Raw genomic sequence first — 16832 nt, forward strand, 5'->3', positions numbered from 1 at the left:
GGCCAATGTAGTCTGTTACATATGGAAAATTTAAAAACATGCACAAGTAGAGCAAAGAGTATAATGTCTCTGTCACTCACCTCAGCAGTTATAAACATGTGGTCAGTTTTCCTTCACATACATTTACTTAGTGCCTCATAGTAAGAATTACATATGTCTGTAAATCGTATCAGTGTTTTCTTAGGTCAGTCTCCCAAGGCAATAGAAATAAAAACAAAAGTAAACTAATGGGACCTAGTCAAACTTACAAGCTTTTGCACAGCTAAGGAAACCATACACAAAACGAAAAGACAACCTACAGGATGGGAGAAAATATTTGCAAATGATGCAACTGACAAGGGCTTAATTTCCAAAATATACAAACAGCTCACACAACTCAACAACAACAAAAGACAACCCAATCGAAAAATGGGCAGAAGACCTAAATAGACATTTCTCCAAAGAAGAAAGACAGATAGCCAACAGGCACATGAAAAGATGCTTATTAACATTGCTAATTATTAGAGAAATGCAAATCAAAACTATAGTTAGGTACCACCTCACACCAGTCAGAATGGGCATCATTAAAAAGTTTACAAATAACAAATGCTGGAGAGGGTGTGGAGAAATGGGAACCCTCCTGCACTGTTGGTGGGAATGTAAGTTGGTGCAGCTACTATGGAGGTTCATCATAAAACTAAAATAGAATTACCATGTGATCCAGCAATCCCACTCCTGGGCATATATCCAGACAAAACTCTAATTCGAAAAGATACATGTACCCCTATGTTCATAACAGCACTATTTACAGTAACCAAGACATGGAAGCACCCTAAATGTCCATCAACAGATGAATAGATAAAGAAGATGTGGTATATATACACAATGGAATATTACTTAACCATAAAAAAGAGCAAAATAATGCCATTTGCAGCAACGTGGATGCAGCTAGAGATTGTCATGCTAAGTGAAGTAAGTCAGAAAGAGAAAGACAAATACCACATGATAACAATTATATGTGGAATCTAAAATATGACACCAAAGAACCTATCTACGAAAAAGAAACAGACTCACAGACATAGAGAACGGACTTGTGGTTGCCAAGGGAGAAGGGGGTTGAGGGAGGGATGAGTGGGAGGTTGGGGTTAGCAGATGTAAGCTCTTACATGTAGAGTGGATAAACAACAAGGTCCTACTGTATAGCACAGGGAACTATATTCAATATCCTATGATAAACCATAATGGAAAAGAATATAAAAAAAGAATGTATATATATGTATAACTGAATCATTTTGCTGTACAGCAGAAATTAACAACATTGTAAATCAACTACACTTCAGTTACAAAAAAAGAGTTACATATGTCTTGTCTCATTTTCGTAGGTTAAGATTGATCGGTTGATTCAGGTGTTGCCATCTGATTCATCTGTTATCAAATTTCTCATCAGTCTTTAACCTAATGATTTTAATAGCCAACACCTAGTTCAGTGCTTCTCACAGATCTGCAATAAAGATCCAGTTTTTTAAAAAAATTTCCAATCCTACCGTGACTGCTATTTTTACAAAATACAATAAACTTTTAGACAAAAGAAATTTAAAACTCTAAGACATAGAAAGTAAAAGCCCCAAATTTTTATTATAGATCCAAGGAAATAAAATTACTGTCAACTTGTTATATAAGTTTTTATGAATGCTTATATAAAATTTATGTACCTTTTGTTATTATGAACTGGCAACAGTTTGCATACCAGCACTGATCCTTTTGTGGGCCACAGTAGCCTTAAATACATTATTTTATGAGAGATTGCAAAATGGTGATATTCTAATTCTATTCTTTCTGGAACTGTTTATAAAGAACTTTCTTTCATTTACTGTGTGGTTACTTGTGGCAGAGTTGATACTAGAAAGGCAGAATGCATGCTTGATTCCTTCCCTAACTTTCACCAATTTTGTGCATAATTTTTTCAAGTTCTGTTAACTCATTATTTTCAACAAAGTGTAGTTCAGGCACATGTTACAGTAGAAAGGGCAAGATGTAGAAAGGAGTTTGGGTTTATGAAGTATAATAGTTGTATCTTGAAAAATGGACCATGTGCTAATAAATACCTGTGAAATGGTGACATTCTACACTTAAACTTTAAAATTTTTCTTAGGAAAAAATGTATAGATCTAAGCTAAAATTACTTCTTAAAAGTATTTTAGGAGAAGTAATTAAAGGCAAAATTGAGTCTGTTCACAAACTCAGTATATTTAGGAAGAGAAAGCCCTTTGATTATCTTTCATCTCTGCATGAAAAGTGTCATCTGAGGTTATCTTTAGTATACTGATAGTATGGGGAGATGAACTGAAGAGAGGCTGTTTAGGTATGTAAATCTATAATATTCTTTCTATTTCTTTGTCTCTTTGCAAAGAACCTTTGGTTCTTGTTCATGTGAACAGGCAACACACACTTGAATCACCATCCAAAGAAGTATTTTTTGTTAAAGTAGTAGATCTCAGTCACAATTGGAATGCAGTCAGTCAGGAAAACTAAAGGTCAATATAAAGAAAAAATCTGTGAGTGTAACTAAACAGATAAGAATGAACATGGTTCAAAACTTTTCCTTCTAATATTTTAATGGTATGACAACAGTTGTTACTGAATGTTGTTTCTGTGTGTGTGTGTGTGTGTGTGTGTGTGTGTGTGTGTACATTGCCAACTTTTAGAAGTAGGATGATTTGGGCTAATTAATAGTGGGTTAGATTTATCTAGAGATAACCTTGTTCCTCCATTGGCTAATGCTCATCATCAAATGGGAAAAGTAGCTATAATAAAACGTTGAAGGATTGAAAAATCATAAGGTAAAGGATAGTGTACTTTAATTTTAGCCAACAGTGCCAAGTTTTCTTAATTATTTAATTTAAAACTGGCTACATAAATATAGTTTGTCAGCCAAATAACATTGCTATAACTTTCTGGAAAGACTCTTTTAGGGTCATTGAAGTCCAAGGGGAAAATATATAATTGATTTCAAAAGGTTTAAAACTTGGAATTAGAAATTGTGACACTGGAATAAATTTTTATTTCCCCTGAAGTTGGAAAATAAAGGTAATAAACAGTTGTGTGTTTATTTTCTTACCCAGTGATCATATGTATCAATTAAACCCATTAGAACTATATTTAGCATTAGAACTATATTTAATTTACCTGAGAAGTTGAAATTCCTCAACCATTTCCATGGTTTTAGAGTTTGTGTACATGGGGTCTGGCTGTCTTTAAGTGGGTGCTAGTAGTAGTATCTGAATCCAAGCTAAACCGCTTTTTAATTCATTGATTTAGATAGTACATTCAGACTGTTCATTATGCTCAGCAATAGTGCCCACTTGAACTTGAAAGGAACTGTTGGCACCCTTATACATAAGGGGAGAAGAGATTTGGAATGACTTTGAAGAATCAAGAGACATATTTGTTTATTCAAAAGAAGATGAAGTTGTAATCAGAACTACTACAAATTGGTTCAGTAAAGGAGAAAAAGTAATTAAATTAGAAGCAATATGGAATTCATAGTAGCATGATCCCACATAACATGTAGAAACGAAGCAGGAACATTGAATAACTACTAGCTTGAAATCTCATTAGGGAAAAGTGTTTCCTCAACATATGAACTCATTAACAAACCAGGAGCAGTAAAAGGCTAAGACAGTGCTCTATGTCACTAGGGACTTGTATTTCCCAAACCTGTTGAACACTGAAAACTTAAAAAAATAGTAATTTATTGAAGATATTTACTGAAGAGGTCTATAGGTTGCATACTTAGATTAAACAAGATAGAGAAAAATGAATGCAGACGAATTGAGTGATCAGAATTTTTGCTTATAATGCTTAGTATCTACAAATGTATTGAAATTATAAGACAAATGGAACAAAACTTAGTGATCATAATTTAGGCAACATGAAATAGTCGATGATAAGTAAGCGCTGCTTAACCAGATGTATGACATCGTTTCCTAAAGGCGTTTTATGCATTTATTATGTAAAATGAACAACTGTATGTCACCTGTATTCAATAATTGCACCTAGAATTTTTTATATATATTTCAGAGACTTAGACTTTTTTAGAAGACTTACGTACTACTTAGGTATAGATAAAACATGTCTATATATCTATTTATATGAAATAAATTAGTTTTAGTATTTCTAAACTTTCTTCATGTTTAGCCTGACTCTTCTGAATTATTTTTTGACTTGAGTTGTCCAGGTCCTGTTTTTCCACAGATCTCTTATTCCATCAAGAATTTTGATGATTCGTTTTTCCTTGTGAGTACTCAGTTACTTCTGGGATTTTCTTCCAGGCCACTGAGAACTCATTCTGGAATTTTTGACGCTAGCACTTCTTTGTTCTTACCAGAAGATGTCAGTGGAAGTTTTTTTTTTTTAATAAATTTATTTATTTATTTCTGGGTGTGTTGGGTCTTCGTTTCTGTGCGAGGGCTTTCTCCAGTTGTGGCGAGCGGGGGCCACTCTTCATCGCGGTGTGCGGGCTTCTTCACTGTCGCTGCCTCTCTCTGTTGCGGAGCACAGGCTCCAGACGCGCAGGCTCAGTAGTTGTGGCTCACGGGCCTAGTTGCTCTGCGGTATGTGGGATCTTCCCAGACCAGGGCTCGAACCCGTGTCCCCTGCATTGGCAGGCAGATTCTCAACCACTGCGCCACCAGGGAAGCCCAGTGGAAGTTTTTCAGGTAATAACCAGAACTCAGTCAGTCCTTCTTCAAATGGTTTTTATTTTTATTTTTTAAAATAAATTTATTTATTTATTTATTTTTGGCTGCGTTGGGTCTTCGTTGCTGCACGCGGGCTTTCTCTAGTTGCAGTGAGTGGGGGCTACTCTTCGTTGCAGTGTGCGAGCTTCTCACTCCGGTGGCTTCTCGTTGTGGAGCACCTAGGCCCGCCTAGGTGCACGGGCTTCAGTAGTTGCAGCACACAGGCTCAGTAGTTGTGGCTCAAGGGCTTAGTTGTTCCACGGCATGTGAGATCTTCCTGGACCAGGGATCGAACCTGTGTCCCCTGCATTGGCAGGTGGATTCTTAACCACTGCGCCACCAGGGAAGCCCGGTTTTTAAATGTTTTGCTGACTGAAGTGTTAAGGGGTTGCACTTGTCCAGGCATACCACTAGGAATAAGGAGCCACTACACTTTCCAGGGATCTTACTCATTCTTACTGTTCACAGAATGCATAGAGAAATGGCATACTTGGTGAGTTACATAAAGCTCCAGCATGTCTATTCTAGATGACTTTCAGCCATGCTCACCTGTATTTCTTTCCCTGAACTCTTGGGGCATCTTTCTGCTCTAAGGGAGATTTCCTGAGAGATTCTGGGAATCACTTTCCCTTAAAGGATTTTATGTCAAATTGTACATAACTATGACCATGGCAATGACAGCTTTGTCATTGGGCTAATGGAAAATTTAAGATATAGCATGATTTCAGAGATGTTTTATTTCTTTCAGTTGACATGTTTGAGATTGATTCAGAGAGGACAGCATACTACTCTGTGGGACTGTGGAGAGTTTAAAAGAGCAGTTTAGGCTGAAGAGTAGGCCAAGGCCTCATAGGACTTGGAAAGTATTTTGGACTTTATTGAACTTTATTCTAAGGGAAAGTCACTATAGGGTTTTAAGCAGGGGGAGGACTTGAATCAGATTTTTTTTTTCTTTCAAGCACACAGTCATGTTAACCAAGTGATCAAAGTCAGTATTACCAATAGTGGAACAAAGTGACATTGTGTCCTTGCCATTGTATGAGATCAGGAGAAGGCAGTGTAAAATCATCACTAATGTAAAGTTGTTGCCAAAAAAAAAATGTTTATCTAGAGTCTAATCATGAGACAGGAAACCCATCCTGGTGGTGGGTCATTCTACAAAAAGCTACTCTGAACTTTTAAAAATGTCAGTGTCATGAAAGACCATAAAAATGTGAAGAGGTGAATAGTTCTAGATTAATGTGTGTGCAAAATGTGTGTGGTCTTTGATAGGGTTCTGAAATTAAAGGAAAAAAAAGCCATAAAGGTATTTGTGACATTTGGGAAAATTTGTTTATAGATACTATCAGTGTTAAATTTCTTGGGTGTGAAAATGGTATTGTAGTTATGCAGGGGAATGTTCCAGTTTGTAGGAGGTCCATGATGAAAAGATTTTTGGGGAGTGAAAAATCTACAATTTACTTTCCAGTTGTTCAGGGGAAAAAGTATATATATATAGGTAGAAATAAACCCAATGTGGCAAAATGTTACTAATTGTTAAATTTAGTTGGAAGATGCTGTTCATTGTACCATACTTTCAACTTTTTGTAGGTTCAAAATTTTTCAAAATAAAAGGAGGGTATAACAAGCATATGGTAAGGTCAAGAGCTATAGTCTCTTTGTTTTAACCCTGTAGTTGTAGGCTCAAACTTCGTTCAGCATTGTATGTGAGGTGATGGGCTCTTATGAAAAACCTTTGGTGAGGTTGATTCATCTAAAGTACCTGAGATGTTGGATAATTTTGTGAAGAAACTGTACTGTTTTTTTAGTTATAGGTGTGGTGAGATTAGATAGATAAATGTGGTCAAACTTCCAGTAGCCTTTTGATAATGAAAGGATTATTCTGAGTAGTTGAGAATCTCAGATCACCAAAATGGGTGTGGGTGGGTAATTTTAAAATCTTTCTTAACCCTAAAACTTTTAATTTTATTTCAACAATTGAAGGCTCCTAATTTGAAAGGGCTTTTAAAGGCAACTACCTGAATAAGTTTAGTATTGATGAAATTCAATTTAAAAAATCATTTATATAGTATAATAGTTCTTTTCTTAGAGACGTCAACAGAACATTATTTCACTCATGTAAGGAAACTTTTTAAAGTAATAAAGCTTACCCCTTTTAAGTACCAAAACATTAAAAAGTAAAATAACTTTGAAGGTAGCCTTCCAGAAATATAATGCATATTTACCCACTTTTCTTCTGCAGTGCTAATTATTTTGGGGTTTGAAAAGACTTACATTTTAGTCCTATCCCCAGGCACCTGACATTTTCTTCATCTGTAAAACAAATACATTATGAATAAGAAAATATGTAAGACACCTGAAATAATAGGTACAGACTCTTAGTTCCCTTCTTTTGCTTTATTTAAAAAACCTTTATTGTAAAATAAGACACATGTAAAGAAAACTACACGCAACAAATGTGTAGTTGAGTTATGTTTTGTTTATTTATTTATTTATTTTTTAAAATTTATTTATTTAATTTATTTATTTATGGCTGTGTTGGGTCTTCGTTTCTGTGCGAGGGCTTTCTATAGTTGTGGCAAGCGGGGGCCACTCTTCATCACGGTGCGCGGGCCTCTCACTATCGCGGCCTCTCTTGTTGCCGAGCACAGGCTCCAGATGCGCAGGCTCAGTAGTTGTGGCTCACAGGCCCAGTCGCTCCGCGGCATGTGGGATCTTCCCAGACCAGGGCTCGAACCTGTGTCCCCTGCATTAGCAGGCAGATTCTCAACCACTGCGCCACCAGGGAAGCCCGAGTTACAAGTTTTTATCCAATATATTCAAAGGTTTTTTTTCTTTAAAGCCAAATAATATTGTTGAGAGTATGTCTTGGGATTGGTCTTTCTGGATTTATAGTCTAATTTTGATTCATATTCTTTCATGCCTTGCATAATTTTAATACCTTTTAGCTTATTTAGAAATAGCACATTCCAGTTTTCATCTGTTGTTTGAGTTTGTCTTTCTGTTTTGCTCTCTTTAGAGATATTATTCTATTCCTTATTTCCTTTTTCACTTTTAGTAACTTTGTATGGAATTTAACTTCTATGCTTACTGATTCTCTTCCATGCAAACTTAATTTCTTGCATTTTACTTTTTTTTAATTTTTATTTTATATTGGAGTATAGTTGATTAACAGTGTTCTGTTAGTATCAGGTGTATTTCTTGCTTTTTTTTTTTTTTTTCTCTTGGCTGCCCACATGGATCTTAGTTTTGGGACCAGGGATGGAACCCGTGCCCCCTGCAGTGGAAGCGTGGAGTCCTAACCATTGGACCACCAGGAAATTCCTAGTATTTCTTGCATTTTTAGAATACCTTCTAAATTTTCAGATACTTTCTACGAATTGATAGAGCTCCCTTTTCTGTTAAAATCATGGCAGTTTGTTTTCTGAGCATTCCTGGCACTGATTCCTCCCCACACTTCAGTCTGGCCCTTCTGTTTTCCTTATCTTTTTTTTTTTAATTTTTGAAAATTATTTATTTTTTTATACAGCAGGTTCTTATTAGTCATCCATTTTATACACATCAGTGTACACATGTCAATCCCAATCGCCCAATTCATCACACCACCACCCCAACCCCCCCATGGCTTTCCCCCCTTGGTGTCCATACATTTGTTCTCTACATCTGTGTCTCAATTTCTGCCTTGCAAACTGGTTCATCTGTACCATTTTTCTAGGTTCCACATATATGCGTTAATATACGATGTTTTTCTCTTTCTGACTTACTTCACTCTGTATGACAGTCTCTAGATCCATCCACGTCTCAGCAAATGACCCAGTTTTGTTCCTTTTAATGTCTGAGTAATATTCCATTGTATATATGTACCACATCTCCTTTATCCATTCGTCTGTCGATGGGCATTTAGGTTGCTTCCATGACCTGGCTATTGTAAATAGTGCTGCAATGAACATTGGGGTGCATGTGTCTTTTTGAATTATGGTTTTCTCTGGGTATATGCCCAGTAGTGGGATTGCTGGATCATATGGTAATTCTATTTTTAGTTGCATTGAATCTGTAGATTGCTTTGGGTAGTATAGTCATTTTCACAATATTGATTCTTCCAATCCAAGAACATGGTATATCTCTCCATCTGTTGATATCATCTTTAATTTCTTTCATCAGTTTCTTATAGTTTTCTGCATACAGATCTTTTGTTATCCCTACGTAGGTTTATTCCTAGGTATTTTATTATTTTTGTTGCAGTGGTAAATGGGAGTATTTCCTTAATTTCTCTTTCAGATTTTTCATCTTTAGTGTATAGAAATGCAAGAGATTTCTGTGCATTAATTTTGTGTCCTGCAACTTTACCAAATTCATTGATTAGCTCTAGTCGTTTTTCTGGTGACATCTTTAGGATTCTTTATGTACAGTATCATGTCATCTGCAGACAGTGACAGTTTTACTTCTTCTTTTCCAATTTGTATTCCTTTTATTTCTTTTTCTTCTCTGATTGCCGTGGCTAGGACTTCCAAAACTATGTTGAATAATAGCGATGAGATTGGACATCCGTATCTTGTTCCTGATCTTAGAGGAAATGCTTTCAGTTTTTCACCATTGAGAATGATGTTTGCTGTGGGTTTGTCGTATATGGCCTTTATTATGTTGAGGTAGGTTCCCTCTATGCCCACTTTCTGGAGAGTTTTTATAATAAATGGGTGTTGAATTTTGTCAGAAGCTTTTTCTGCATCTATTGAGATGATCATATGGTTTTTATTCTTCAGTTCGTTAATATGGTATATCACATTGATTGTTTTGCGTATATTGAAGAACCCTTGCATCCCTGGGATAAATCCCACTTGATCACGGTGTATGATCCTTTTGATGTGTTGTTGGATTCTGTCTGCTAGGATTTTGTTGAGGATTTTTGCATGTATATTCATCAGTGATATTGGTCTGTAATTTTCTTTTTTTCTAGTATCTTTGTCTCATTTTGCTATCAGGGTGGTGGTGGCCTCATAGAATGAGTTTAGGAGTGTTCCTTCCTCCACAGTTTTTTGGAAGAGTTTGAGGAGGATGGGTGTTAGCTCTTCTCTAAATGTTTGATAGAATTCACCTGTGAAGCCATCTGGTCCTGGACTTTCGTTTGTTGGAAGATTTTTAATCACAGTTTCAATTTCATTACTTGTTATTGGTCTGTTCATATTTTCTGTTTCTCCCTGGTTCAGTCTTGGAAGGTTATACCTTTCTAAGAATTTGTCCATTTCTTCCAGGTTGTCCATTTTATTGGCATAGAGTTGCTTGTAGTAGTCTCTTAGGATGCTTTGTATTTCTGTAGTGTCTGTTGTAGCTTCTCCTTTTTCATTTCTAATTTTATTGATTTGAGTCCTCTCTCTCTTTTTCTTGATGAGTCTGGCTAATGGTTCATCAATTTCGTTTATCTTCTCAAAGAACCAGCTTTGAGTTTTATTGATCTTTGCTATTGTTTTCTTTGTTTCTATTTCATTTATTTCCTCTCTGATCTTTATGATTTCTTTCCTTCTGCTAACTTTGGGTTTTGTTTGCTCTTCTTTCTCTAATTCCTTTAGGTGTAAGGTTAGATTGTTTATTTGAGATTTTTCTTGTTTCCTGAGATAGGATTGTATTGCTATAAACTTCCCTCTTAGAACTGCTTTCGCTGCATCCCATAGGTTTTGGATTGTCGTGTTTTTGTTGGCATTTGTCTCTAGGTATTTTTTGATTTCCTCTTTAATTTCTTCAGTGATCTCTTGGTTATTTGGTAAAGTAGTGTTTAGCCTCCATGTGTCTGTGTTTTTTACGTTTTTTCCCCTGTAATTCATTTCTAATCTCATAGCGTTGTGGTCAGAAAAGATGCTTGATATGATTTCAATGTTCTTAAATTTACTGAGGCTTGATTTGTGACCCAAGATGTGATCTATCCTGGAGAATGTTCCGTGCGCATTTGAGAAGAAAGTGTAATCTGCTGTTTTTGGATGGAATGTCTTATAAATATCAATTAAATCTATCTGGTTTATTGTGTCATTTAAAGCTTGTGTTTCCTTATTAATTTTCTGTTGGATGATCTGTCCATTGGTGTAAGTGAGGTGTTAAAGTGCCCCACTATTATTGTGTTACTGTCGATTTCCTCTTTTACAGCTGTTAGCAGTTGCCTTATGTATTGAGGTCCTCCTATGTTGGGTGCATATATATTTATAATTGTTATATCTTCTTCTTGGATTGATCCCTTGATCATTATGTAGTGTCCTTCCTTGTCTCTTGTAACATTCTTTATTTTAAAGTCTATTTTATCTGATAGGAATATTGCTACTTCAGCTTTCTTTTGATTTCCTTTTGCATGGAATATCTTTTTCCATCCCCTCACCTTCAGTCTGTATGTGTCCCTAGGTCTGAAGTGGGTCTCTTGTAGACAGCATATATATGGGTTTTGGGTTTTTTTGTGCCCATTTGCTGCTGTAATTGATGGTTATCAACTTTTTTTTTTTTAATGTTAAGATGTTGTGATCATTATTTACTTATTTATTTTAATGATGATGAAAGCTTGATGGTATTCACATTGCTTAATTTGTGTCATGCTTTATTTATTTATTTATTTATTTATTTATTTATGGCTGTGTTGGGTCTTCGTTTCTGTGCGAGGGCTTTCTCTAGTTGCGGCAAGCAGGGGCCACTCTTCATCGCGGTGTGCGGGCCTCTCACTATCGCGGCCTCTCTTGCTGCGGAGCACAGGCTCCAGACGCGCAGGCTCAGTAATCGTGGCTCACAGGCCCAGCTGCTCCGCGGCATGTGGGATCTTCCCGGACCAGGGCTTGAACCCGTGTCCCCTGCATTGGCAGGCAGACTCTCAACCACTGCACCACCAGGGAAGCCCGGGGTCTTGTTTTTGTATCCATTCAGCAAGCCTGTGTCTTTTGGTTGGAGCATTTAATGCATTCACGTTTAAGGTAATTATCGATATGTTATGTTCCTATGACCATTTTCTTAATTGTTTTGGGTTAGTTTTTGTAGGTCCTTTTCTTCTCTTGTGTTTCCCACTTAGAGAGGTTCCTTTAGCATTTGTTGTAGAGCTGGTTTGGTGGTGCTGAATTCTCTTAGTTTTTGCTTGTCTGTAAAGCTTTTGATTTCTCCATCGAATCTGAATGAGATCCCTGCCGGGTAGAGTAATTTTGGTTGTAGGTTCTTCACTTTCATCACTTTAAGTATATCATTGCCACTCCCTTCTGGCTTGTAGAGTTTCTGCTGAGAAATTAGCTGTTAACCTTATGGGAGTTCCCTTGTATGTTATTTGTCGTTTTTCCTTTGCTGATTTCAATAATTTTTCTTTGTGTTTATTTTTTGCCAATTTGATTACTATGTGTGTCGGCGTTTTTCTCCTTGGGTTTATCCTGTATGGGACTCTCTGCGCTTCCTGGACTTGGGTGGCTATTTCCTTTCCCTTGTTAGGGAAGTTTTCGACTATAATCTCTTCAAATGTTTTCTCGGGTCCTTTCTCTCTCTCTTCTCCTTCTGGGACCCCTATAATGCGAATGTTGTTGCATTTAATGTTGTCCCAGAGGTCTCTTAGGCTGTCTTCATTTCTTTTCATTCTTTTTTCTTTATTCTGTTCTGCAGCAGTGAATTCCACCATTCTGTCTTCCAGGCCACTTATCCGTTCTTCTGCCTCAGTTATTCTATTGATTCCTTTTAGTGTAGTTTTCATTTCACTTATTGTATTGTTCTTCTCTGTTTGTTTGTTCTTTAATTCTTCTAGGTCTTTGTTAAACATTTCTTGCATCCTCTCGATCTTTGTCTCCATTCTTTTTCTGAGGTCTTGGATCATCTTCACTATCATTATTCTGAATTCTTTTTCTGGAAGGTTGCCTATCTCCACTTCATTTAGTTGTTTTTCTGGGGTTTTATCTTGTTCCTTCATCTGGTACGTAGCTCTCTGCCTTTTCATCTTGTCTATCTTTCTGTGAATATGGTTTTTGTTCCACAGGCTGCAGGATTGTCATTTTTCTTGGTTCTGCTGTCTGCCCTCTGGTGGATGAGGCTATATAAGAGGCTTTTGCGATGGGAGGGACTGGTGGTGGGTAGAGCTGAGGTTTGCTCTGGTGGGCAGAGCTCAGTAAAACTTTAATCCGTTTGACTGCTGATGGGTAGGGCTGGGTTCCCTCCCTGTTGGTTGTTTGGCCTGAGGCAACCCAACACTGGAGCCTACCTGGGCTCTTTGGTGGGGCTAATGGCAGACTCTGGGAGGGCTCATGCCAAGGAGTACTTTCCAGAACTTCTGCTGCCAGTGTCCTTGTCCCCATGGTGAGCCACAGCCACTCCCTGCCTCTGCAGGAGACCCTCCAACACTAGAAGGTAGGTCTGGTTCAGTCTCCCCTGGGGTCACTGCTCCTTCCCCTGGGTCCCAATCCACACACTATTTTGTGTGTGCCCTCCAAGAGTGGAGTCTCTGTTTCCCCAGTCCTGTCAAAGTCCTGCAGTCAAATCCCACTAGCCTTCAAAGTCTGATTCTCTAGGAATTCCTCCTCCCATTGCCAGACCCCCCAGGTTGGGAAGACTGACGTGGGGCTCAGAACCATCACTCCAGTGGGTGGACTTCTGTGCTCTAAGTGTTCTGCAGTCTGTGAGTCACCCAAGCAGCAGTTATGGGATCTGATTTTGCTGTGATTGCGCCCCTCCTACTGTCTCATTGTGGCTTCTCCTTTGTCTTTGGATGTGGGGTATCTTTTTTGGTGAGTTCCAGTGTCTTCCTGTCGATGATTGTCCAGCAGCTAGTTGTGATTCTGGTGTTCTCACAAGAGGGAGTGAGAGCACGTCCTTCTACTCCGCCATCTTGGTTCAGGCTTATCCTATTAATTTTGATTCTGATCGCAGCAGTTGCTCCTTATTGTGAGCCCTGACCCAGAAGGGAGTCCTGGCCTGTCAGTTTCAAAGGTTCAGGGGAATTAAACCCATTCCACCCTTTAGGCTTTACCTTAGGTTCTCTTGCTGCCTCTGCTCCATTGGAGTGGCCACACCTCCTCCCAATGCAGCTGCTGTTCTTCAGTTGGCCCCTGTGCCTTTTAGCTACCCCCTGTTGGCCATTGTGGAATTCTCCGGTTTTCTTTAATGAGTCCTGGTTGCTTCCGACACAGATGCTGTAACACCAGGGATTGTGGCTCTGGTAGTTCATTCCCACCAGCTTGTATTTTGGGTTTCTTGGAGGAATAACTTGTCATTTAGTTATATGATATATGTCTTGGGTTCTGGTTTTGCTATCCAGTGGTCAGTGATATGAGGAGATTCAGGAAGATCCAAAAATGATGCCATTTCCATCTTTATAGAATCTGCAAGATTCTTTTGCCTTATTCTTAAATAGGGTGCTGAATATGGTTTAGTTTTTACTTAACATTCTTGCTATCATAAAAGATATGAACATTACTTACTTTATTATGATGACTTCAGATCACCTGAGAGGGGTAGCTTTCGTCTTTAGTTTTAAATCAATTTTATAAATAGATATAGTAGGTTTTTTTGTCTTGTGATGTTGAATTTCATTTGTCTCGACTACTGATGTGACTAATGAGCTATTTTTCTCTTTAAGGTGCTCTTTCTAATCCCTTGAAGGTTTGGAAGCCTAATGATCAAACTTTATAACTCTGTGTGAAGTAAGAGTAAATAGATTCAAGGTTTTCAGGGAAAGAAACTTTTGCTTTTATTACTGGTGACCTTTTTGCTTTTCCCTGAGTTGTTGAAGCTTTTTGCTTGATAGTCAAGTTGATAGCTGAGGTAGAAAGAAGTGAGGCAAGGATTCAGTGTTTCCTCAGTGATCTCTGATGTCATTCGATTGAACAGTTTTAAAACGTGCTAAGAAAACAGTATAAAATTTTCTTTTAAAACTAATTCATTTAAGAAAAAAATGGTTGGGCTTCCCTGGTGGCGCAGTGGTTGGGGGTCTGCCTGCCAATGCAGGGGACGCGGGTTCGGGCCCTGTCTGGGAGGATCCCACATGCTGCGGAGCAACTCGGCCCGTGAGCCACAGTTACTGAGCCTGCGCGTCTGGAGCCTGTGCTCGGCAGCGAGAGGCTGCGATAGTGAGAGGCCCGCGCACCGCGATGAAGAGTGGCCCCCGCTCGCCGCAACTAGAGAAAGCCCTCGCACAGAAACGAAGACCCAACAAAGCCATACATACATACATACATACATACATCAGAAGAATGTAAGCAGACAAGAATAGCATTAAAAAAATAAAAAAAGAAAAAAATGGTTGATTTAAGGAAATAGTCCTCTCTGTGTGATAGTAAAATGATCGTAAAAATGGACTTGCAAGCTGAAACCATGCAAAGCAATCATATAATCAGTAGGAAAATTATGATGGTTTTGTGACGTTTTAAAAATTTTTGTTGAAATATTAATTCTTACTGTTAATTTTAAAGAATAGGGAAGTAGTGAAACTACTATTTAGTATAACTTAAAACTTTAGAAACATTGAGAATTGTGTTTTATTTCTTTTTAAACTACTCTTTATAAGTTTTTTTACACAGTACTTCCCTTCACATCTTTTCTGTGCTCTGATGGCTTTCAACATTTTATCCTTTGCACTTTGAATATCATGAAATATCTCCAAGAGTTTCTTTAATTTGAAGTATTTTCTCAGAGTGACTTCCTCTGGGACATTGTTATCTGTTTTATCACAACCACTCATTGATGTTGATAAGTTGCCTTCACTAAGTTCCTCTGACTGCACATCTAGAGGGGCTTATACTGCAGCAGTGTCAGCCTTGCCACGGCCAGCTGTTTCTTCTATAATTCTATTTACATTGGATTCGAAATTCACTTCTAGCATATCACTTTTAATTTCTTTGCTGCATTTTCATCTTTGTTGATTATCCATATGTGTAAAATGGCATGTGGATTTATCATTGGCCAACAAGAAGGCAGCACAATTGCACTCTCGGCTGTTCGTTGTTGCAGTGACTAATCACCAGTAGACTTTTAGAGAAGGGACATGATTGGCTACTGATTATGATGTTCATCTTATTTATGTGATGATTTGTGGACTGAGGAGCAAAGTTTGTACTTTATGTAATTATTATATGTTAATGTATGTTAAATGAAATTGGAGCCATGATATTGGGGACTGTTTGTAGTTAACTAAACCCTGGTATAAAGCATGGCATGAAATTCTTGCGTATCAGAATCATGCAAAATGAGAACTCTGCCTGTAATATGAGAAAACAGGTTGTACTTGGATTTGGTGAAAATTGTGAAGGTGATAATGGACCTAAATCTGAGACATTTACACAATAACATAGTGGTCTTTAAAAAGTACTTTATTCTTTACAAAAAATAAATTAAAAAATTTTTAGATAAATTCCTTAAAGGGAAATGTTTGTGTATATACGTATACTAAGACTAAGGGTAAAGGTGTGAAAGGAGAAAGTTTTAGCATTTCTTGCATTAATATATTCTATAAACTTCTGTTTTCTGTGATCTGATTATTCTACATTGCTTGATATTCTTATGATTAAAACCTTCATTTTGTGATCTGAGGAATTCCTTCTGGCCTATGGTTGGGTTCCTCTCACATATCCTCCTCTGTAGATGCTTATGATTGTTGCTTTTTTCATTACTGCAGTGAAGAAGTGTTAGTGGTGTTGTGAAGCCTGCATTTGTTTTTATTTATTTTTAAAAAAAATATTTATGTATTTATTTATTTGGCTACGCCGGGTTTTAGTTGTGGCACGTGGGATTTTTGTTGTGGTGTGAGGAATCTTTAGTTGCAGCCTGTGGGATCTTTTGGTTGTGGCATGCAGGCTCTTAGTTGTGGCAGGCGGTATCTAGTTCCCTGACCAGGGGTGGAACCTGGGCCCCCTGCATTGGGAGCGTGGAGCCTTAACCTCTGGACCACCAGGGAAGTCACAGTCTGCATGTATTTATTCACTTAAATGGAGAGGGAAGAGGGATGAAAGTGTTACACAGATGCCTAAGGGGCTGGCTTAAGTTTTTTTTTAGTGTGCAAATTTTACAACTGGAGGGGGGAAAACTACAAAAATATATCTATTGTAAATATTTGAACATACTGAAGAGCATAAAGAAAAATTTTAAATCACCTACTATAGTTCCATTAGTACTCAGATACTGCCTCTG

General features: G+C 37.6%; 1 protein-coding gene across 1 annotated transcript in view; it reads left to right on the top strand.

Annotated features, from left to right (window-relative positions):
* Positions 1-16832, top strand: part of GMPS (guanine monophosphate synthase) — a 91206-nt gene that overhangs the window by 17344 nt on the left and 57030 nt on the right. The window lies entirely within an intron of this gene.

Source organism: Eschrichtius robustus, chromosome 6 (assembly GCF_028021215.1).
Source record: "Eschrichtius robustus isolate mEscRob2 chromosome 6, mEscRob2.pri, whole genome shotgun sequence".
Classification (NCBI taxonomy): domain Eukaryota; kingdom Metazoa; phylum Chordata; class Mammalia; order Artiodactyla; family Eschrichtiidae; genus Eschrichtius; species Eschrichtius robustus.